This window comes from Lissotriton helveticus, chromosome 8 (assembly GCF_964261635.1).
Source record: "Lissotriton helveticus chromosome 8, aLisHel1.1, whole genome shotgun sequence".
Taxonomy (NCBI): domain Eukaryota; kingdom Metazoa; phylum Chordata; class Amphibia; order Caudata; family Salamandridae; genus Lissotriton; species Lissotriton helveticus.
In genome coordinates this window covers 1,167,683,792-1,167,708,050 of record NC_136069.1, presented here as the reverse complement: position 1 = coordinate 1,167,708,050, position 24,259 = coordinate 1,167,683,792, and positions in this window count along the sequence as shown.

Sequence of the window (24,259 nt, the reverse complement as noted above, 5' to 3'; positions counted from 1 at the left end):
GCTTATGGTTAAAAGTGACTTAAAAGGACCCAAATGCTCACTTGGAGGGCTTAAAACGTGTTTATTCACTGCGGGAAGAGATATAAACAACATTTAGAGTAAATTATTGTTCATGCGAGAACGTTCAATTTTTCATGCAAAACGATCGATGACCCGCGACCTGATGAAATTACTCTGAGATGACCAAAATGGTCCGTTTTGAAAATTTTCATCTTTCAACTTATTTTGACTCTCAGAGGTTGATCATCACTTTTGGAGATAAAATGAGCATCGTTATCGTCATTTTCATGCTTCTAGGGAGCCAAAACTCAAGATTTGGCTTATGGTTAAAAGTGACTTAAAAGGACCCAAATGCTCACTTTGAGGGCTTAAAACGTGTTTATTCACTGCGGAAAGAGATATAAACAATATTTAGAGTGAATTAATGTTCATGCGAGAACGTTCAATTTTTCATGCAAAACGATCGATGACCCGCGACCTGATGAAATGACTCTGAGATGACCAAAATGTTTTGTCTTGAAAATTTTCATCTTTCAACTAATTTTGACACTCAGAGGTGGATCATCACTTTTGGAGATAAAATTAGCATCGTTATCGTCATTTTCATGCTTCTAGGGAGCCAAAACTCAAGATTTGGCTTATGGTTAAAAGTGACTTAAAAGGACCCAAATGCTCACTTGGAGGGCTTAAAACGTGTTTATTCACTGCGGGAAGAGATATAAACAACATTTAGAGTAAATTATTGTTCATGCGAGAACGTTCAATTTTTCATGCAAAACGATCGATGACCCGCGACCTGATGAAATTACTCTGAGATGACCAAAATGGTCCGTTTTGAAAATTTTCATCTTTCAACTTATTTTGACTCTCAGAGGTTGATCATCACTTTTGGAGATAAAATGAGCATCGTTATCGTCATTTTCATGCTTCTAGGGAGCCAAAACTCAAGATTTGGCTTATGGTTAAAAGTGACTTAAAAGGACCCAAATGCTCACTTTGAGGGCTTAAAACGTGTTTATTCACTGCGGAAAGAGATATAAACAATATTTAGAGTGAATTAATGTTCATGCGAGAACGTTCAATTTTTCATGCAAAACGATCGATGACCCGCGACCTGATGAAATGACTCTGAGATGACCAAAATGTTTCGTCTTGAAAATTTTCATCTTTCAACTAATTTTGACACTCAGAGGTGGATCATCACTTTTGGAGATAAAATTAGCATCGTTATCGTCATTTTCATGCTTCTAGGGAGCCAAAACTCAAGATTTGGCTTATGGTTAAAAGTGACTTAACAGGACCCAAATGCTCACTTCGAGGGCTTAAAACGTGTTTATTCACTGCAGGAAGAGATATAAACAACATTTAGACTAAATGATTGTTCATGCGAGAACGTTCAATTTTTCATGCAAAACGATCGATGACCCGCGACCTGATGAAATTGCTCTGAGATGACCAAAATGGTCCGTTTTGAAAATTTTCATCTTTCAACTAATTTTGACTCTCAGAGGTGGATCATCACTTTTGGAGATAAAATGAGCATCGTTATCGCCATTTTCATGCTTCTAGGGAGCCAAAACTCAAGATTTGGCTCATGGTTAAAAGTGACTGAAAAGGCCCAAAATGCTCACTTCGAGGGCTTAAAACATGTTTATTCACTGCGGGAAGAGATATAAACAATAGTTAGAGTGAATTAATGTTCATACGAGAACGTTCAATTTTTCATGCAAAACGATCGATGACCCGCGACCTGATGAAATGACTCTGAGATGACCAAAATGGTCCGTTTTGAAATTTTTCATCTTTCAACTAATTTTGACTCTCAGAGGTTGATCATCACTTTTGGAGATAAAATGAGCATCGTTATCGTCATTTTCATGCTTCTAGGGAGCCAAAACTCAAGATTTGGATTATGGTTAAAAGTGACTTAAAAGGACCCAAATGCTCACTTTGAGGGCTTAAAACGTGTTTATTCACTGCGGAAAGAGATATAAACAATATTTAGAGTGAATTAATGTTCATGCGAGAACGTTCAATTTTTCATGCAAAACGATCGATGACCCGCGACCTGATGAAATGACTCTGAGATGACCAAAATGTTCCGTTTTGAAAAAGTTCATCTTTCAACTAATTTTGACTCTCAGAGGTGGATCATCACTTTTGGAGATAAAATGAGCATCGTTATCGTCATTTTCATGCTTCTAGGGAGCCAAAACTCAAGATTTGGCTTATGGTTAAAAGTGACTTAAAAGGACCCAAATGCTCACTTTGAGGGCTTAAAACGTGTTTATTCACTGCGGAGAGAGATATAAACAATATTTAGAGTGAATTAATGTTCATGCGAGAACGTTCAATTTTTCATGCAAAACGATCGATGACCCGCGACCTGATGAAATGACTCTGAGATGACCAAAATGTTCCGTTTTGAAAAAGTTCATCTTTCAACTAATTTTGACTCTCAGAGGTGGATCATCACTTTTGGAGATAAAATGAGCATCGTTATCGCCATTTTCATGCTTCTAGGGAGCCAAAACTCAAGATTTGGCTCATGGTTAAAAGTGACTGAAAAGGCCCAAAATGCTCACTTCGAGGGCTTAAAACGTGTTTATTCACTGCGGGAAGAGATATAAACAATAGTTAGAGTGAATTAATGTTCATGCGAGAACGTTCAATTTTTCATGCAAAACGATCGATGACCCGCGACCTGACGAAATGACTCTGAGATGACCAAAATGTTCCGTTTTGAAAATGTTCATCTTTCAACTAATTTTGACTCTCAGAGGTGGATCATCACTTTTGGAGATAAAATGAGCCTCGTTATAGTCATTTTCATGCTTCTAGTGAGCCAAAACTCAAGATTTGGCTTATGGTTAAAAGTGACTTAAAAGGACCCAAATGCTCACTTCGAGGGCTTAAAACGTGTTTATTCACTGCAGGAAGAGATATAAACAACATTTAGAGTAAATTATTGTTCATGCGAGAACGTTCAATTTTTCATGCAAAACGATCGATGACCCGCGACCTGATGAAATGACTCTGAGAGGACCAAAATGGTCCGTTTTGAAAAAGTTCATCTTTCAACTAATTTTGACTCTCAGAGGTGGATCATCACTTTTGGAGATAAAATGAGCATCGTTATCGTCATTTTCATGCTTCTAGGGAGCCAAAACTCAAGATTTGGCTTATGGTTAAAAGTGACTTAAAAGGACCCAAATGCTCACTTTGAGGGCTTAAAACGTGTTTATTCACTGCGGAAAGAGATATAAACAATATTTAGAGTGAATTAATGTTCATGCGAGAACGTTCAATTTTTCATGCAAAACGATCGATGACCCGCGACCTGATCAAATGACTCTGAGATGACCAAAATGTTCCGTTTTGAAAAAGTTAATCTTTCAACTAATTTTGACTCTCAGAGGTGGATCATCACTTTTGGAGATAAAATGAGCATCGTTATCGTCATTTTCATGCTTCTAGGGAGCCAAAACTCAAGATTTGGCTCATGGTTAAAAGTGACTTAAAAGGCCCAAAATGCTCACTTCGAGGGCTTAAAACGTGTTTATTCACTGCCGGAAGAGATATAAACAATAGTTAGAGTGAATTAATGTTCATGCGAGAACGTTCAATTTTTCATGCAAAACAATCGATGACCCGCGACCTGATGAAATTGCTCTGAGATTACCAAAATGGTCCGTTTTGAAAAAGTTCATCTTTCAACTAATTTTGACTCTCAGAGGTGGATCATCACTTTTGGAGATAAAATGAGCATCGTTATCGCCATTTTCATGCTTCTAGGGAGCCAAAACTCAAGAATTGGCTCATGGTTAAAAGTGACTGAAAAGGCTCAAAATGCTCACTTCGAGGGCTTAAAACGTGTTTATTCACTGCGGGAAGAGATATAAACAATAGTTAGAGTGAATTAATGTTCATGCGAGAACGTTCAATTTTTCATGCAAAACGATCGATGACCCGCGACCTGATGAAATGACTCTGAGATGACCAAAATGTTCCGTTTTGAAAATTTTCATCTTTCAACTAATTTTGACTCTCAGAGGTGGATCATCACTTTTGGAGATAAAATGAGCATCGTTATAGTCATTTTCATGCTTCTAGGGAGCCAAAACTCAAGATTTGGCTTATGGTTAAAAGTGACTTAAAAGGACCCAAATGCTCACTTCGAGGGGTTAAAACGTGTTTATTCACTGCAGGAAGAGATATAAACAACATTTAGAGTAAATTATTGTTCATGCAAGAACGTTCAATTTTTCATGCAAAACGATCGATGACCCGCGACCTGATGAAATTGCTCTGAGATGACCAAAATGGTCCGTTTTGAAAATTTTCATCTTTCAAATAATTTTGACTCTCAGAGGTTGATCATCACTTTTGGAGATAAAATGAGCATCGTTATCATCATTTTTATGCTTCTAGGGAGCCAAAACTCAAGATTTGGCTTATGGTTAAAAGTGACTTAAAAGGACCCAAATGCTCACTTTGAGGGCTTAAAACGTGTTTATTCACTGCGGAAAGAGATATAAACAATATTTAGAGTGAATTAATGTTCATGCGAGAACGTTCAATTTTTCATGCAAAACGATCGATGACCCGCGACCTGATGAAATGACTCTGAGATGACCAAAATGTTCCGTTTTGAAAAAGTTCATCTTTCAACTAATTTTGACTCTCAGAGGTGGATCATCACTTTTGGAGATAAAATGAGCATCGTTATCGTCATTTTCATGCTTCTAGGGAGCCAAAACTCAAGATTTGGCTTATTGTTAAAAGTGACTATAATGGACCCAAATGCTCACTTCGAGGGCTTAAAACGTGTTTATTCACTGCGGGAAGAGATATAAACAATAGTTAGAGTGAATTAATGTTCATGCGAGAACGTTCAATTTTTCATGCAAAACGATCGATGACCCGCGACCTGATGAAATGACTCTGAGATGACCAAAATGTTCCGTTTTGAAAATTTTCATCTTTCAACTAATTTTGACTCTCAGAGGTGGATCATCACTTTTGGAGATAAAATGAGCATCGTTATAGTCATTTTCATGCTTCTAGGGAGCCAAAACTCAAGATTTGGCTTATGGTTAAAAGTGACTTAAAAGGACACAAATGCTCACTTCGAGGGCTTAAAACGTGTTTATTCACTGCAGGAAGAGATATAAACAAAATTTAGAGTAAATTATTGTTCATGCGAGAACGTTCAATTTTTCATGCAAAACGATCGATGACCCGCGACCTGATGAAATTGCTCTGAGATGACCAAAATGGTCCGTTTTGAAATTTTTTATCTTTCAACTAATTTTGACTCTCAGAGGTTGATCATCACTTTTGGAGATAAAATGAGCATCGTTATCGTCATTTTCATGCTTCTAGGGAGCCAAAACTCAAGATTTGGCTTATGGTTAAAAGTGACTTAAAAGGACCCAAATGCTCACTTGGAGGGCTTAAAACGTGTTTATTCACTGCGGGAAGAGATATAAACAACATTTAGAGTAAATTATTGTTCATGCGAGAACGTTCAATTTTTCATGCAAAACGATCGATGACCCGCGACCTGATGAAATGACTCTGAGATGACCAAAATGTTCCGTTTTGAAAAAGTTAATCTTTCAACTAATTTTGACTCTCAGAGGTGGATCATCACTTTTGGAGATAAAATGAGCATCGTTATCGTCATTTTCATGCTTCTAGGGAGCCAAAACTCAAGATTTGGCTTATGGTTAAAAGTGACTATAATGGACCCAAATGCTCACTTCGAGGGCTTAAAACGTGTTTATTCACTGCGGGAAGAGATATAAACAATAGTTAGAGTGAATTAATGTTCATGCGAGAACGTTCAATTTTTCATGCAAAACGATCGATGACCCGCGACCTGATGAAATGACTCTGAGATGACCAAAATGTTCCATTTTGAAAATTTTCATCTTTCAACTAATTTTGACTCTCAGAGGTGGATCATCACTTTTGGAGATAAAATGAGCATCGTTATAGTCATTTTCATGCTTCTAGGGAGCCAAAACTCAAGATTTGGCTTATGGTTAAAAGTGACTTAAAAGGACACAAATGCTCACTTCGAGGGCTTAAAACGTGTTTATTCACTGCAGGAAGAGATATAAACAAAATTTAGAGTAAATTATTGTTCATGCGAGAACGTTCAATTTTTCATGCAAAACGATCGATGACCCGCGACCTGATGAAATTGCTCTGAGATGACCAAAATGGTCCGTTTTGAAATTTTTCATCTTTCAACTAATTTTGACTCTCAGAGGTTGATCATCACTTTTGGAGATAAAATGAGCATCGTTATCGTCATTTTCATGCTTCTAGGGAGCCAAAACTCAAGATTTGGCTTATGGTTAAAAGTGACTTAAAAGGACCCAAATGCTCACTTGGAGGGCTTAAAACGTGTTTATTCACTGCGGGAAGAGATATAAACAACATTTAGAGTAAATTATTGTTCATGCGAGAACGTTCAATTTTTCATGCAAAACGATCGATGACCCGCGACCTGATGAAATGACTCTGAGATGACCAAAATGGTCCGTTTTGAAATTTGTCATCTTTCAACTAATTTTGACTCTCAGAGGTTGATCATCACTTTTGGAGATAAAATGAGCATCGTTATCGTCATTTTCATGCTTCTAGGGAGCCAAAACTCAAGATTTGGCTTATGGTTAAAAGTGACTTAAAAGGACCCAAATGCTCACTTTGAGGGCTTAAAACGTGTTTATTCACTGCGGAAAGAGATATAAACAATATTTAGAGTGAATTAATGTTCATGCGAGAACGTTCAATTTTTCATGCAAAACGGTCGATGACCCGCGACCTGATGAAATGACTCTGAGATGACCAAAATGTCCGTTTTGAAAAAGTTCATCTTTCAACTAATTTTGACTCTCAGAGGTGGATCATCACTTTTGGAGATAAAATGAGCATCGTTATCGTCATTTTCATGCTTCTAGGGAGCCAAAACTCAAGATTTGGCTTATGGTTAAAAGTTACTATAAAGGACCCAAATGCTCACTTCGAGGGCTTAAAACGTGTTTATTCACTGCGGGAAGAGATATAAACAATAGTTAGAGTGAATTAATGTTCATGCGAGAACGTTCAATTTTTCATGCAAAACGATCGATGACCCGCGACCTGATGAAATGACTCTGAGATTACCAAAATGTTCCGTTTTGAAAATTTTCATCTTTCAACTAATTTTGACTCTCAGAGGTGGATCATCACTTTTGGAGATAAAATGAGCATCGTTATCGTCATTTTCATGCTTCTAGGGAGCCAAAACTCAAGATTTGGCTTATGGTTAAAAGTGACTTAAAAGGACCCAAATGCTCACTTTGAGGGCTTAAAACGTGTTTATTCACTGCGGAAAGAGATATAAACAATATTTAGAGTGAATTAATGTTCATGCGAGAACGTTCAATTTTTCATGCAAAACGATCGATGACCCGCGACCTGATGAAATGACTCTGAGATGACCAAAATGTTCCGTTTTGAAAAAGTTCATCTTTCAACTAATTTTGACTCTCAGAGGTGGATCATCACTTTTGGAGATAAAATGAGCATCGTTATCGTCATTTTCATGCTTCTAGGGAGCCAAAACTCAAGATTTGGCTTATGGTTAAAAGTGACTATAATGGACCCAAATGCTCACTTCGAGGGCTTAAAACGTGTTTATTCACTGCGGGAAGAGATATAAACAATAGTTAGAGTGAATTAATGTTCATGCGAGAACGTTCAATTTTTCATGCAAAACGATCGATGACCCGCGACCTGATGAAATGACTCTGAGATGACCAAAATGTTCCGTTTTGAAAATTTTCATCTTTCAACTAATTTTGACTCTCAGAGGTGGATCATCACTTTTGGAGATAAAATGAGCATCGTTATAGTCATTTTCATGCTTCTAGGGAGCCAAAACTCAAGATTTGGCTTATGGTTAAAAGTGACTTAAAAGGACACAAATGCTCACTTCGAGGGCTTAAAACGTGTTTATTCACTGCGGAAAGAGATATAAACAATATTTAGAGTGAATTAATGTTCATGCGAGAACGTTCAATTTTTCATGCAAAACGATCGATGACCCGCGACGTGATGAAATTGCTCTGAGATGACCAAAATGGTCCGTTTTGAAAAAGTTCATCTTTCAACTAATTTTGACTCTCAGAGGTGGATCATCACTTTTGGATATAAAATGAGCATCGTTATCGCCATTTTCATGCTTCTAGGGAGCCAAAACTCAAGATTTGGCTCATGGTTAAAAGTGACTGAAAAGGCCCAAAATGCTCACTTCGAGGGCTTAAAACGTGTTTATTCACTGCGGGAAGAGATATAAACAATAGTTAGAGTGAATTAATGTTCATGCGAGAACGTTCAATTTTTCATGCAAAACGATCGATGACCCGCGACCTGATGAAATGACTCTGAGATGACCAAAATGGTCCGTTTTGAAAATGTTGATCTTTCAACTAATTTTGACTCTCAGAGGTGGATCATCACTTTTGGAGATAAAATGAGCATCGTTATAGTCATTTTCATGCTTCTAGGGAGCCAAAACTCAAGATTTGGCTTATAGTTAAAAGTGACTTAAAAGGACCCAAATGCTCATTTCGAGGGCTTAAAACGTGTTTATTCACTGCAGGAAGAGATATAAACAACATTTAGAGTAAATTATTGTTCATGCGAGAACGTTCAATTTTTCATGCAAAACGATCGATGACCCGCGACCTGATGAAAATGCTCTGAGATGACCAAAATGGTCCGTTTTGAAAATTTTCATCTTTCAACTAATTTTGACTCTCAGAGGTTGATCATCACTTTTGGAGATAAAATGAGCATCGTTATCGTCATTTCCATGCTTCTAGGGAGCCAAAACTCAAGATTTGGCTTATGGTTAAAAGTGACTTAAAAGGACCCAAATGCTCACTTTGAGGGCTTAAAATGTGTTTATTCACTGCGGAAAGAGATATAAACAATATTTAGAGTGAATTAATGTTCATGCGAGAACGTTCAATTTTTCATGCAAAACGATCGATGACCCGCGACCTGATGAAATTGCTCTGAGATGACCAAAATGGTCCGTTTTGAAAAAGTTCATCTTTCAACTAATTTTGACTCTCAGAGGTGGATCATCACTTTTGGATATAAAATGAGCATCGTTATCGCCATTTTCATGCTTCTAGGGAGCCAAAACTCAAGATTTGGCTCATGGTTAAAAGTGACTGAAAAGGCCCAAAATGCTCACTTCGAGGGCTTAAAACGTGTTTATTCACTGCGGGAAGAGATATAAACAATAGTTAGAGTGAATTAATGTTCATGCGAGAACGTTCAATTTTTCATGCAAAACGATCGATGACCCGCGACCTGATGAAATGACTCTGAGATGACCAAAATGGTCCGTTTTGAAATTTTTCATCTTTCAACTAATTTTGACTCTCAGAGGTTGATCATCACTTTTGGAGATAAAATGAGCATCGTTATCGTCATTTTCATGCTTCTAGGGAGCCAAAACTCAAGATTTGGCTTATGGTTAAAAGTGACTTTAAAGGACCCAAATGCTCACTTTGAGGGCTTAAAACGTGTTTATTCACTGCGGAAAGAGATATAAACAATATTTAGAGTGAATTAATGTTCATGCGAGAACGTTCAATTTTTCATGCAAAACGATCGATGACCCGCGACCTGATGAAATGACTCTGAGATGACCAAAATGTTTCGTCTTGAAAATTTTCATCTTTCAACTAATTTTGACTCTCAGAGGTGGATCATCACTTTTGGAGATAAAATGAGCATCGTTATCGTCATTTTCATGCTTCTAGGGAGCCAAAACTCAAGATTTGGCTTATGGTTAAAAGTGACTTAACAGGACCCAAATGCTCACTTCGAGGGCTTAAAACGTGTTTATTCACTGCAGGAAGAGATATAAACAACATTTAGAGTAAATTATTGTTCATGCGAGAACGTTCAATTTTTCATGCAAAACGATCGATGACCCGCGACCTGATGAAATTGCTCTGAGATGACCAAAATGTTCCGTTTTGAAAAAGTTCATCTTTCAACTAATTTTGACTCTCAGAGGTGGATCATCACTTTTGGAGATAAAATGAGCATCGTTATCGTCATTTTCATGCTTCTAGGGAGCCAAAACTCAAGATTTGGCTTATGGTTAAAAGTGACTATAAAGGACCCAAATGCTCACTTCGAGGGCTTAAAACGTGTTTATTCACTGCGGGAAGAGATATAAACAATAGTTAGAGTGAATTAATGTTCATGCGAGAACGTTCAATTTTTCATGCAAAACGATCGATGACCCGCGACCTGATGAAATGACTCTGAGATGACCAAAATGTTCCGTTTTGAAAAAGTTCATCTTTCAACTAATTTTGACTCTCAGAGGTGGATCATCACTTTTGGAGATAAAATGAGCATTGTTATCGCCATTTTCATGCTTCTAGGGAGCCAAAACTCAAGATTTGGCTCATGGTTAAAAGTGACTGAAAAGGCCCAAAATGCTCACATCGAGGGCTTAAAACGTGTTTATTCACTGCGGGAAGAGATATAAACAATAGTTAGAGTGAATTAATGTTCATGCGAGAACGTTCAATTTTTCATGCAAAACGATCGATGACCCGCGACCTGACGAAATGACTCTGAGATGACCAAAATGTTCCGTTTTGAAAATTTTCATCTTTCAACTAATTTTGACTCTCAGAGGTGGATCATCACTTTTGGAGATAAAATGAGCATCGTTATAGTCATTTTCATGCTTCTAGGGAGCCAAAACTCAAGATTTGGCTTATGGTTAAAAGTGACTTAAAAGGACCCAAATGCTCACTTCGAGGGCTTAAAACGTGTTTATTCACTGCAGGAAGAGATATAAACAACATTTAGAGTAAATTATTGTTCATGCGAGAACGTTCAATTTTTCATGCAAAACGATCGATGACCCGCGACCTGATGAAATTGCTCTGAGATGACCAAAATGGTCCGTTTTGAAAATTTTCATCTTTCAACTAATTTTGACTCTCAGAGGTTGATCATCACTTTTGGAGATAAAATGAGCATCGTTATCGTCATTTTCAGGCTTCTAGGGAGCCAAAACTCAAGATTTGGCTTATGGTTAAAAGTGACTTAAAAGGACCCAAATGCTCACTTTGAGGGCTTAAAACGTGTTTATTCACTGCAGAAAGAGATATAAACAATATTTAGAGTGAATTAATGTTCATGCGAGAACGTTCAATTTTTCATGCAAAACGATCGATGACCCGCGACCTGATGAAATTGCTCTGAGATGACCAAAATGGTCCGTTTTGAAAAAGTTCATCTTTCAACTAATTTTGACTCTCAGAGGTGGATCATCACTTTTGGATATAAAATGAGCATCGTTATCGCCATTTTCATGCTTCTAGGGAGCCAAAACTCAAGATTTGGCTCATGGTTAAAAGTGACTGAAAAGGCCCAAAATGCTCACTTCGAGGGCTTAAAACGTGTTTATTCACTGCGGGAAGAGATATAAACAATAGTTAGAGTGAATTAATGTTCATGCGAGAACGTTCAATTTTTCATGCAAAACGATCGATGACCCGCGACCTGATGAAATGACTCTGAGATGACCAAAATGGTCCGTTTTGAAATTTTTCATCTTTCAACTAATTTTGACTCTCAGAGGTTGATCATCACTTTTGGAGATAAAATGAGCATCGTTATCGTCATTTTCATGCTTCTAGGGAGCCAAAACTCAAGATTTGGCTTATGGTTAAAAGTGACTTAAAAGGACCCAAATGCTCACTTCGAGGGCTTAAAACGTGTTTATTCACGGCGGGAAGAGATATAAACAATAGTTAGAGTGAATTAATGTTCATGCGAGAACGTTCAATTTTTCATGCAAAACGATCGATGACCCGCAACCTGATGAAATGACTCTGAGGTTACCAAAATGTTCCGTTTTGAAAATGTTCATCTTTCAACTAATTTTGACTCTCAGAGGTGGATCATCACTTTTGGAGATAAAATGAGCATCGTTATCGTCATTTTCATGCTTCTAGGGAGCCAAAACTCAAGATTTGGCTCATGGTTAAAAGTGACTTAAAAGGCCCAAAATGCTCACTTCGAGGGCTTAAAACATGTTTATTCACTGCCGGAAGAGATATAAACAATAGTTAGAGTGAATTAATGTTCATGCGAGAACGTTCAATTTTTCATGCAAAACAATCGATGACCCGCGACCTGATGAAATTGCTCTGAGATTACCAAAATGGTCCGTTTTGAAAAAGTTCATCTTTCAACTAATTTTGACTCTCAGAGGTGGATCATCACTTTTGGAGATAAAATGAGCATCGTTATAGTCATTTTCATGCTTCTAGGGAGCCAAAACTCAAGATTTGGCTTATGGTTAAAAGTGACTTAAAAGGACCCAAATGCTCACTTCGAGGGCTTAAAACGTGTTTATTCACTGCAGGAAGAGATATAAACAACATTTAGAGTAAATTATTGTTCATGCGAGAACATTCAATTTTTCATGCAAAACGATCGATGACCCGCGACCTGATGAAATTGCTCTGAGATGACCAAAATGGTCCGTTTTGAAAATTTTCATCTTTCAAATAATTTTGACTCTCAGAGGTTGATCATCACTTTTGGAGATAAAATGAGCATCGTTATCATCATTTTTATGCTTCTAGGGAGCCAAAACTCAAGATTTGGCTTATGGTTAAAAGTGACTTAAAAGGACCCAAATGCTCACTTTGAGGGCTTAAAACGTGTTTATTCACTGCGGAAAGAGATATAAACAATATTTAGAGTGAATTAATGTTCATGCGAGAACGTTCAATTTTTCATGCAAAACGATCGATGACCCGCGACCTGATGAAATGACTCTGAGATGACCAAAATGTCCGTTTTGAAAAAGTTCATCTTTCAACTAATTTTGACTCTCAGAGGTGGATCATCACTTTTGGAGATAAAATGAGCATCGTTATCGTCATTTTCATGCTTCTAGGGAGCCAAAACTCAAGATTTGGCTTATGGTTAAAAGTGACTATAAAGGACCCAAATGCTCATTCGAGGGCTTAAAACGTGTTTATTCACTGCGGGAAGAGATATAAACAATAGTTAGAGTGAATTAATGTTCATGCAAGAACGTTCAATTTTTCATGCAAAACGATCGATGACCCGCGACCTGATGAAATGACTCTGAGATTACCAAAATGTTCCGTTTTGAAAATGTTCATCTTTCAACTAATTTTGACTCTCAGAGGTGGATCATCACTTTTGGAGATAAAATGAGCATCGTTATCGTCATTTTCATGCTTCTAGGGAGCCAAAACTCAAGATTTGGCTTATGGTTAAAAGTGACTTAAAAGGACCCAAATGCTCACTTCGAGGGCTTAAAACGTGTTTATTCACTGCGGGAAGAGATATAAACAATAGTTAGAGTGAATTAATGTTCATGCGAGAACGTTCAATTTTTCATGCAAAACGATCGATGACCCGCGACCTGATGAAATGACTCTGAGATGACCAAAATGTTCCGTTTTGAAAATTTTCATCTTTCAACTAATTTTGACTCTCAGAGGTGGATCATCACTTTTGGAGATAAAATGAGCGTTGTTATAGTCATTTTCATGCTTCTAGGGAGCCAAAACTCAAGATTTGGCTTATGGTTAAAGTGACTTAAAAGGACACAAATGCTCACTTCGAGGGCTTAAAACGTGTTTATTCACTGCAGGAAGAGATATAAACAAAATTTAGAGTAAATTATTGTTCATGCGAGAACGTTCAATTTTTCATGCAAAACGATCGATGACCCGCGACCTGATGAAATTGCTCTGAGATGACCAAAATGGTCCGTTTTGAAAATTTTCATCTTTCAACTAATTTTGACTCTCAGAGGTGGATCATCACTTTTGGAGATAAAATGAGCATCGTTATCGCCATTTTCATGCTTCTAGGGAGCCAAAACTCAAGATTTGGCTTATGGTTAAAAGTGACTTAAAAGGACCCAAATGCTCACTTCGAGGGCTTAAAACGTGTTTATTCACGGCGGGAAGAGATATAAACAATAGTTAGAGTGAATTAATGTTCATGCGAGAACGTTCAATTTTTCATGCAAAACGATCGATGACCCGCAACCTGATGAAATGACTCTGAGGTTACCAAAATGTTCCGTTTTGAAAATGTTCATCTTTCAACTAATTTTGACTCTCAGAGGTGGATCATCACTTTTGGAGATAAAATGAGCATCGTTATCGTCATTTTCATGCTTCTAGGGAGCCAAAACTCAAGATTTGGCTCATGGTTAAAAGTGACTTAAAAGGCCCAAAATGCTCACTTCGAGGGCTTAAAACATGTTTATTCACTGCCGGAAGAGATATAAACAATAGTTAGAGTGAATTAATGTTCATGCGAGAACGTTCAATTTTTCATGCAAAACAATCGATGACCCGCGACCTGATGAAATTGCTCTGAGATTACCAAAATGGTCCGTTTTGAAAAAGTTCATCTTTCAACTAATTTTGACTCTCAGAGGTGGATCATCACTTTTGGAGATAAAATGAGCATCGTTATAGTCATTTTCATGCTTCTAGGGAGCCAAAACTCAAGATTTGGCTTATGGTTAAAAGTGACTTAAAAGGACCCAAATGCTCACTTCGAGGGCTTAAAACGTGTTTATTCACTGCAGGAAGAGATATAAACAACATTTAGAGTAAATTATTGTTCATGCGAGAACATTCAATTTTTCATGCAAAACGATCGATGACCCGCGACCTGATGAAATTGCTCTGAGATGACCAAAATGGTCCGTTTTGAAAATTTTCATCTTTCAAATAATTTTGACTCTCAGAGGTTGATCATCACTTTTGGAGATAAAATGAGCATCGTTATCATCATTTTTATGCTTCTAGGGAGCCAAAACTCAAGATTTGGCTTATGGTTAAAAGTGACTTAAAAGGACCCAAATGCTCACTTTGAGGGCTTAAAACGTGTTTATTCACTGCGGAAAGAGATATAAACAATATTTAGAGTGAATTAATGTTCATGCGAGAACGTTCAATTTTTCATGCAAAACGATCGATGACCCGCGACCTGATGAAATGACTCTGAGATGACCAAAATGTCCGTTTTGAAAAAGTTCATCTTTCAACTAATTTTGACTCTCAGAGGTGGATCATCACTTTTGGAGATAAAATGAGCATCGTTATCGTCATTTTCATGCTTCTAGGGAGCCAAAACTCAAGATTTGGCTTATGGTTAAAAGTGACTATAAAGGACCCAAATGCTCATTCGAGGGCTTAAAACGTGTTTATTCACTGCGGGAAGAGATATAAACAATAGTTAGAGTGAATTAATGTTCATGCGAGAACGTTCAATTTTTCATGCAAAACGATCGATGACCCGCGACCTGATGAAATGACTCTGAGATTACCAAAATGTTCCGTTTTGAAAATGTTCATCTTTCAACTAATTTTGACTCTCAGAGGTGGATCATCACTTTTGGAGATAAAATGAGCATCGTTATCGTCATTTTCATGCTTCTAGGGAGCCAAAACTCAAGATTTGGCTTATGGTTAAAAGTGACTTAAAAGGACCCAAATGCTCACTTTGAGGGCTTAAAACGTGTTTATTCACTGCGGAAAGAGATATAAACAATATTTAGAGTGAATTAATGTTTATGCGAGAACGTTCAATTTTTCATGCAAAACGATCGATGACCCGCGACCTGATGAAATGACTCTGAGATGACCAAAATGTTCCGTTTTGAAAAAGTTCATCTTTCAACTAATTTTGACTCTCAGAGGTGGATCATCACTTTTGGAGATAAAATGAGCATCGTTATCGTCATTTTCATGCTTCTAGGGAGCCAAAACTCAAGATTTGGCTTATGGTTAAAAGTGACTATAATGGACCCAAATGCTCACTTCGAGGGCTTAAAACGTGTTTATTCACTGCGGGAAGAGATATAAACAATAGTTAGAGTGAATTAATGTTCATGCGAGAACGTTCAATTTTTCATGCAAAACGATCGATGACCCGCGACCTGATGAAATGACTCTGAGATGACCAAAATGTTCCGTTTTGAAAATTTTCATCTTTCAACTAATTTTGACTCTCAGAGGTGGATCATCACTTTTGGAGATAAAATGAGCGTTGTTATAGTCATTTTCATGCTTCTAGGGAGCCAAAACTCAAGATTTGGCTTATGGTTAAAGTGACTTAAAAGGACACAAATGCTCACTTCGAGGGCTTAAAACGTGTTTATTCACTGCAGGAAGAGATATAAACAAAATTTAGAGTAAATTATTGTTCATGCGAGAACGTTCAATTTTTCATGCAAAACGATCGATGACCCGCGACCTGATGAAATTGCTCTGAGATGACCAAAATGGTCCGTTTTGAAAATTTTCATCTTTCAACTAATTTTGACTCTCAGAGGTGGATCATCACTTTTGGAGATAAAATGAGCATCGTTATCGCCATTTTCATGCTTCTAGGGAGCCAAAACTCAAGATTTGGCTTATGGTTAAAAGTGACTTAAAAGGACCCAAATGCTCACTTCGAGGGCTTAAAACGTGTTTATTCACGGCGGGAAGAGATATAAACAATAGTTAGAGTGAATTAATGTTCATGCGAGAACGTTCAATTTTTCATGCAAAACGATCGATGACCCGCAACCTGATGAAATGACTCTGAGGTTACCAAAATGTTCCGTTTTGAAAATGTTCATCTTTCAACTAATTTTGACTCTCAGAGGTGGATCATCACTTTTGGAGATAAAATGAGCATCGTTATCGTCATTTTCATGCTTCTAGGGAGCCAAAACTCAAGATTTGGCTCATGGTTAAAAGTGACTTAAAAGGCCCAAAATGCTCACTTCGAGGGCTTAAAACATGTTTATTCACTGCCGGAAGAGATATAAACAATAGTTAGAGTGAATTAATGTTCATGCGAGAACGTTCAATTTTTCATGCAAAACAATCGATGACCCGCGACCTGATGAAATTGCTCTGAGATTACCAAAATGGTCCGTTTTGAAAAAGTTCATCTTTCAACTAATTTTGACTCTCAGAGGTGGATCATCACTTTTGGAGATAAAATGAGCATCGTTATAGTCATTTTCATGCTTCTAGGGAGCCAAAACTCAAGATTTGGCTTATGGTTAAAAGTGACTTAAAAGGACCCAAATGCTCACTTCGAGGGCTTAAAACGTGTTTATTCACTGCAGGAAGAGATATAAACAACATTTAGAGTAAATTATTGTTCATGCGAGAACATTCAATTTTTCATGCAAAACGATCGATGACCCGCGACCTGATGAAATTGCTCTGAGATGACCAAAATGGTCCGTTTTGAAAATTTTCATCTTTCAAATAATTTTGACTCTCAGAGGTTGATCATCACTTTTGGAGATAAAATGAGCATCGTTATCATCATTTTTATGCTTCTAGGGAGCCAAAACTCAAGATTTGGCTTATGGTTAAAAGTGACTTAAAAGGACCCAAATGCTCACTTTGAGGGCTTAAAACGTGTTTATTCACTGCGGAAAGAGATATAAACAATATTTAGAGTGAATTAATGTTCATGCGAGAACGTTCAATTTTTCATGCAAAACGATCGATGACCCGCGACCTGATGAAATGACTCTGAGATGACCAAAATGTCCGTTTTGAAAAAGTTCATCTTTCAACTAATTTTGACTCTCAGAGGTGGATCATCACTTTTGGAGATAAAATGAGCATCGTTATCGTCATTTTCATGCTTCTAGGGAGCCAAAACTCAAGATTTGGCTTATGGTTAAAAGTGACTATAAAGGACCCAAATGCTCATTCGAGGGCTTAAAACGTGTTTATTCACTGCGGGAAGAGATATAAACAATAGTTAGAGTGAATTAATGTTCATGCGAGAACGTTCAATTTTTCATGCAAAACGATCGATGACCCGCGACCTGATGAAATGACTCTGAGATTACCAAAATGTTCCGTTTTGAAAATGTTCATCTTTCAACTAATTTTGACTCTCAGAGGTGGATCATCACTTTTGGAGATAAAATGAGCATCGTTATCGTCATTTTCATGCTTCTAGGGAGCCAAAACTCAAGATTTGGCTTATGGTTAAAAGTGACTTAAAAGGACCCAAATGCTCACTTTGAGGGCTTAAAACGTGTTTATTCACTGCGGAAAGAGATATAAACAATATTTAGAGTGAATTAATGTTTATGCGAGAACGTTCAATTTTTCATGCAAAACGATCGATGACCCGCGACCTGATGAAATGACTCTGAGATGACCAAAATGTTCCGTTTTGAAAAAGTTCATCTTTTAACTAATTTTGACTCTCAGAGGTGGATCATCACTTTTGGAGATAAAATGAGCATCGTTATCGTCATTTTCATGCTTCTAGGGAGCCAAAACTCAAGATTTGGCTTATGGTTAAAAGTGACTATAATGGACCCAAATGCTCACTTCGAGGGCTTAAAACGTGTTTATTCACTGCGGGAAGAGATATAAACAATAGTTAGAGTGAATTAATGTTCATGCGAGAACGTTCAATTTTTCATGCAAAACGATCGATGACCCGCGACCTGATGAAATGACTCTGAGATGACCAAAATGTTCCGTTTTGAAAATTTTCATCTTTCAACTAATTTTGAATCTCAGAGGTGGATCAACACTTTTGGAGATAAAATGAGCATTGTTATAGTCATTTTCATGCTTCTAGGGAGCCAAAACTCAAGATTTGGCTTATGGTTAAAGTGACTTAAAAGGACACAAATGCTCACTTCGAGGGCTTAAAACGTGTTTATTCACTGCAGGAAGAGATATAAACAAAATTTAGAGTAAATTATTGTTCATGCGAGAACGTTCAATTTTTCATGCAAAACGATCGATGACCCGCGACCTGATGAAATTGCTCTGAGATGACCAAAATGGTCCGTTTTGAAATTTTTCATCTTTCAACTAATTTTGACTCTCAGAGGTTGATCATCACTTTTGGAGATAAAATTAGTATCGTTATCGTCATTTTCATGCTTTTAGGGAGCCAAAACTCAAGATTTGGCTTATGGTTAAAAGTGACTTAAAAGGACCCAAATGCTCACTTGGAAGGCTTAAAACGTGTTTATTCACTGCGGGAAGAGATATAAACAATATTTAGAGTGAATTAATGTTCATGCGAGAACGTTCAATTTTTCATGCAAAATGATCGATGACCCGCGACCTGATGAAATGACTCTGAGATGACCAAAATGTTCCGTTTTGAAAAAGTTAATCTTTCAACTAATTTTGACTCTCAGAGGTGGATCATCACTTTTGGAGATAAAATGAGCATCGTTATCGTCATTTTCATGCTTCTAGGGAGCCAAAACTCAAGATTTGGCTCATGGTTAAAAGTGACTTAAAAGGCCCAAAATGCTCACTTCGAGGGCTTAAAACGTGTTTATTCACTGCCGGAAGAGATATAAACAATAGTTAGAGTGAATTAATGTTCATGCGAGAACGTTCAATTTTTCATGCAAAACAATCGATGACCCGCGACCTGATGAAATTGCTCTGAGATTACCAAAATGGTCCGTTTTGAAAAAGTTCATCTTTCAACTAATTTTGACTCTCAGAGGTGGATCATCACTTTTGGAGATAAAATGAGCATCGTTATCGCCATTTTCATGCTTCTAGGGAGCCAAAACTCAAGAAGTGGCTCATGGTTAAAAGTGACTGAAAAGGCTCAAAATGCTCACTTCCAGGGCTTAAAACGTGTTTATTCACTGCGGGAAGAGATATAAACAATAGTTAGAGTGAATTAATGTTCATGCGAGAACGTTCAATTTTTCATGCAAAACGATCGATGACCCGCGACCTGATGAAATGACTCTGAGATGACCAAAATGTTCCGTTTTGAAAATTTTCATCTTTCAACTAATTTTGACTCTCAGAGGTGGATCATCACTTTTGGAGATAAAATGAGCATCGTTATAGTCATTTTCATGCTTCTAGGGAGCCAAAACTCAAGATTTGGCTTATGGTTAAAAGTGACTTAAAAGGACCCAAATGCTCACTTCGAGGGCTTAAAACGTGTTTATTCACTGCAGGAAGAGATATAAACAACATTTAGAGTAAATTATTATTCATGCGAGAACGTTCAATTTTTCATGCAAAACGATCGATGACCCGCGACCTGATGAAATTGCTCTGAGATGACCAAAATGGTCCGTTTTGAAAATTTTCATCTTTCAAATAATTTTGACTCTCAGAGGTTGATCATCACTTTTGGAGATAAAATGAGCATCGTTATCATCATTTTTATGCTTCTAGGGAGCCAAAACTCAAGATTTGGCTTATGGTTAAAAGTGACTTAAAAGGACCCAAATGCTCACTTTGAGGGCTTAAAACGTGTTTATTCACTGCGGAAAGAGATATAAACAATATTTAGAGTGAATTAATGTTCATGCGAGAACGTTCAATTTTTCATGCAAAACGATCGATGACCCGCGACCTGATGAAATGACTCTGAGATGACCAAAATGTCCGTTTTGAAAAAGTTCATCTTTCAACTAATTTTGACTCTCAGAGGTGGATCATCACTTTTGGAGATAAAATGAGCATCGTTATCGTCATTTTCATGCTTCTAGGGAGCCAAAACTCAAGATTTGGCTTATGGTTAAAAGTGACTATAAAGGACCCAAATGCTCATTCGAGGGCTTAAAACGTGTTTATTCACTGCGGGAAGAGATATAAACAATAGTTAGAGTGAATTAATGTTCATGCGAGAACGTTCAATTTTTCATGCAAAACGATCGATGACCCGCGACCTGATGAAATGACTCTGAGATTACCAAAATGTTCCGTTTTGAAAATGTTCATCTTTCAACTAATTTTGACTCTCAGAGGTGGATCATCACTTTTGGAGATAAAATGAGCATCGTTATCGTCATTTTCATGCTTCTAGGGAGCCAAAACTCAAGATTTGGCTTATGGTTAAAAGTGACTTAAAAGGACCCAAATGCTCACTTTGAGGGCTTAAAACGTGTTTATTCACTGCGGAAAGAGATATAAACAATATTTAGAGTGAATTAATGTTCATGCGAGAACGTTCAATTTTTCATGCAAAACGATCGATGACCCGCGACCTGATGAAATGACTCTGAGATGACCAAAATGTTCCGTTTTGAAAAAGTTCATCTTTCAACTAATTTTGACTCTCAGAGGTGGATCATCACTTTTGGAGATAAAATGAGCATCGTTATCGTCATTTTCATGCTTCTAGGGAGCCAAAACTCAAGATTTGGCTTATGGTTAAAAGTGACTATAATGGACCCAAATGCTCACTTCGAGGGCTTAAAACGTGTTTATTCACTGCGGGAAGAGATATAAACAATAGTTAGAGTGAATTAATGTTCATGCGAGAACGTTCAATTTTTCATGCAAAACGATCGATGACCCGCGACCTGATGAAATGACTCTGAGATGACCAAAATGTTCCGTTTTGAAAATTTTCATCTTTCAACTAATTTTGCCTCTCAGAGGTGGATCATCACTTTTGGAGATAAAATGAGCATTGTTATAGTCATTTTCATGCTTCTAGGGAGCCAAAACTCAAGATTTGGCTTATGGTTAAAGTGACTTAAAAGGACACAAATGCTCACTTCGAGGGCTTAAAACGTGTTTATTCACTGCAGGAAGAGATATAAACAAAATTTAGAGTAAATTATTGTTCATGCGAGAACGTTCAATTTTTCATGCAAAACGATCGATGACCCGCGACCTGATGAAATTGCTCTGAGATGACCAAAATGGTCCGTTTTGAAATTTTTCATCTTTCAACTAATTTTGACTCTCAGAGGTTGATCATCACTTTTGGAGATAAAATTAGTATCGTTATCGTCATTTTCATGCTTCTAGGGAGCGAAAAACTCAAGATTTGGCTTATGGTTAAAAGTGACTTAAAAGGACCCAAATGCTCACTTGGAGGGCTTAAAACGTGTTTATTCACTGCGGGAAGAGATATAAACAACATTTAGAGTAAATTATTGTTCATGCGAGAACGTTCAATTTTTCATGCAAAACGATCGATGACCCGCGACCTGATGAAATTACTCTGAGATGACCAAAATGGTCCGTTTTGAAAATTTTCATCTTTCAACTTATTTTGACTCTCAGAGGTTGATCATCACTTTTGGAGATAAAATGAGCATCGTTATCGTCATTTTCATGCTTCTAGGGAGCCAAAACTCAAGATTTGGCTTATGGTTAAAAGTGACTTAAAAGGACCCAAATGCTCACTTTGAGGGCTTAAAACGTGTTTATTCACTGCGGAAAGAGATATAAACAATATTTAGAGTGAATTAATGTTCATGCGAGAACGTTCAATTTTTCATGCAAAACGATCGATGACCCGCGACCTGATGAAATGACTCTGAGATGACCAAAATGTTTCGTCTTGAAAATTTTCATCTTTCAACTAATTTTGACACTCAGAGGTGGATCATCACTTTTGGAGATAAAATTAGCATCGTTATCGTCATTTTCATGCTTCTAGGGAGCCAAAACTCAAGATTTGGCTTATGGTTAAAAGTGACTTAACAGGACCCAAATGCTCACTTCGAGGGCTTAAAACGTGTTTATTCACTGCAGGAAGAGATATAAACAACATTTAGACTAAATAATTGTTCATGCGAGAACGTTCAATTTTTCATGCAAAACGATCGATGACCCGCGACCTGATGAAATTGCTCTGAGATGACCAAAATGGTCCGTTTTGAAAATTTTCATCTTTCAACTAATTTTGACTCTCAGAGGTGGATCATCACTTTTGGAGATAAAATGAGCATCATTATCGCCATTTTCATGCTTCTAGGGAGCCAAAACTCAAGATTTGGCTCATGGTTAAAAGTGACTGAAAAGGCCCAAAATGCTCACTTCGAGGGCTTAAAACATGTTTATTCACTGCGGGAAGAGATATAAACAATAGTTAGAGTGAATTAATGTTCATGCGAGAACGTTCAATTTTTCATGCAAAACGATCGATGACCCGCGACCTGATGAAATGACTCTGAGATGACCAAAATGGTCCGTTTTGAAATTTTTCATCTTTCAACTAATTTTGACTCTCAGAGGTTGATCATCACTTTTGGAGATAAAATGAGCATCGTTATCGTCATTTTCATGCTTCTAGGGAGCCAAAACTCAAGATTTGGCTTATGGTTAAAAGTGACTATAAAGGACCCAAATGCACACTTTGAGGGCTTAAAACGTGTTTATTCACTGCGGAGAGAGATATAAACAATATTTAGAGTCAATTAATGTTCATGCGAGAACGTTCAATTTTTCATGCAAAACGATCGATGACCCGCGACCTGATGAAATGACTCTGAGATGACCAAAATGTTCCGTTTTGAAAAAGTTCATCTTTCAACTAATTTTGACTCTCAGAGGTGGATCATCACTTTTGGAGATAAAATGAGCATCGTTATCGCCATTTTCATGCTTCTAGGGAGCCAAAACTCAAGATTTGGCTCATGGTTAAAAGTGACTGAAAAGGCCCAAAATGCTCACTTCGAGGGCTTAAAACGTGTTTATTCACTGCGGGAAGAGATATAAACAATAGTTAGAGTGAATTAATGTTCATGCGAGAACGTTCAATTTTTCATGCAAAACGATCGATGACCCGCGACCTGACGAAATGACTCTGAGATGACCAAAATGTTCCGTTTTGAAAATGTTCATCTTTCAACTAATTTTGACTCTCAGAGGTGGATCATCACTTTTGGAGATAAAATGAGCCTCGTTATAGTCATTTTCATGCTTCTAGGGAGCCAAAACTCAAGATTTGGCTTATGGTTAAAAGTGACTTAAAAGGACCCAAATGCTCACTTCGAGGGCTTAAAACGTGTTTATTCACTGCAGGAAGAGATATAAACAACATTTAGAGTAAATTATTGTTCATGCGAGAACGTTCAATTTTTCATGCAAAACGATCGATGACCCGCGACCTGATGAAATGACTCTGAGATGACCAAAATGGTCCGTTTTGAAAAAGTTCATCTTTCAACTAATTTTGACTCTCAGAGGTGGATCATCACTTTTGGAGATAAAATGAGCATCGTTATCGTCATTTTCATGCTTCTAGGGAGCCAAAACTCAAGATTTGGCTCATGGTTAAAAGTGACTTAAAAGGCCCAAAATGCTCACTTCGAGGGCTTAAAACGTGTTTATTCACTGCCGGAAGAGATATAAACAATAGTTAGAGTGAA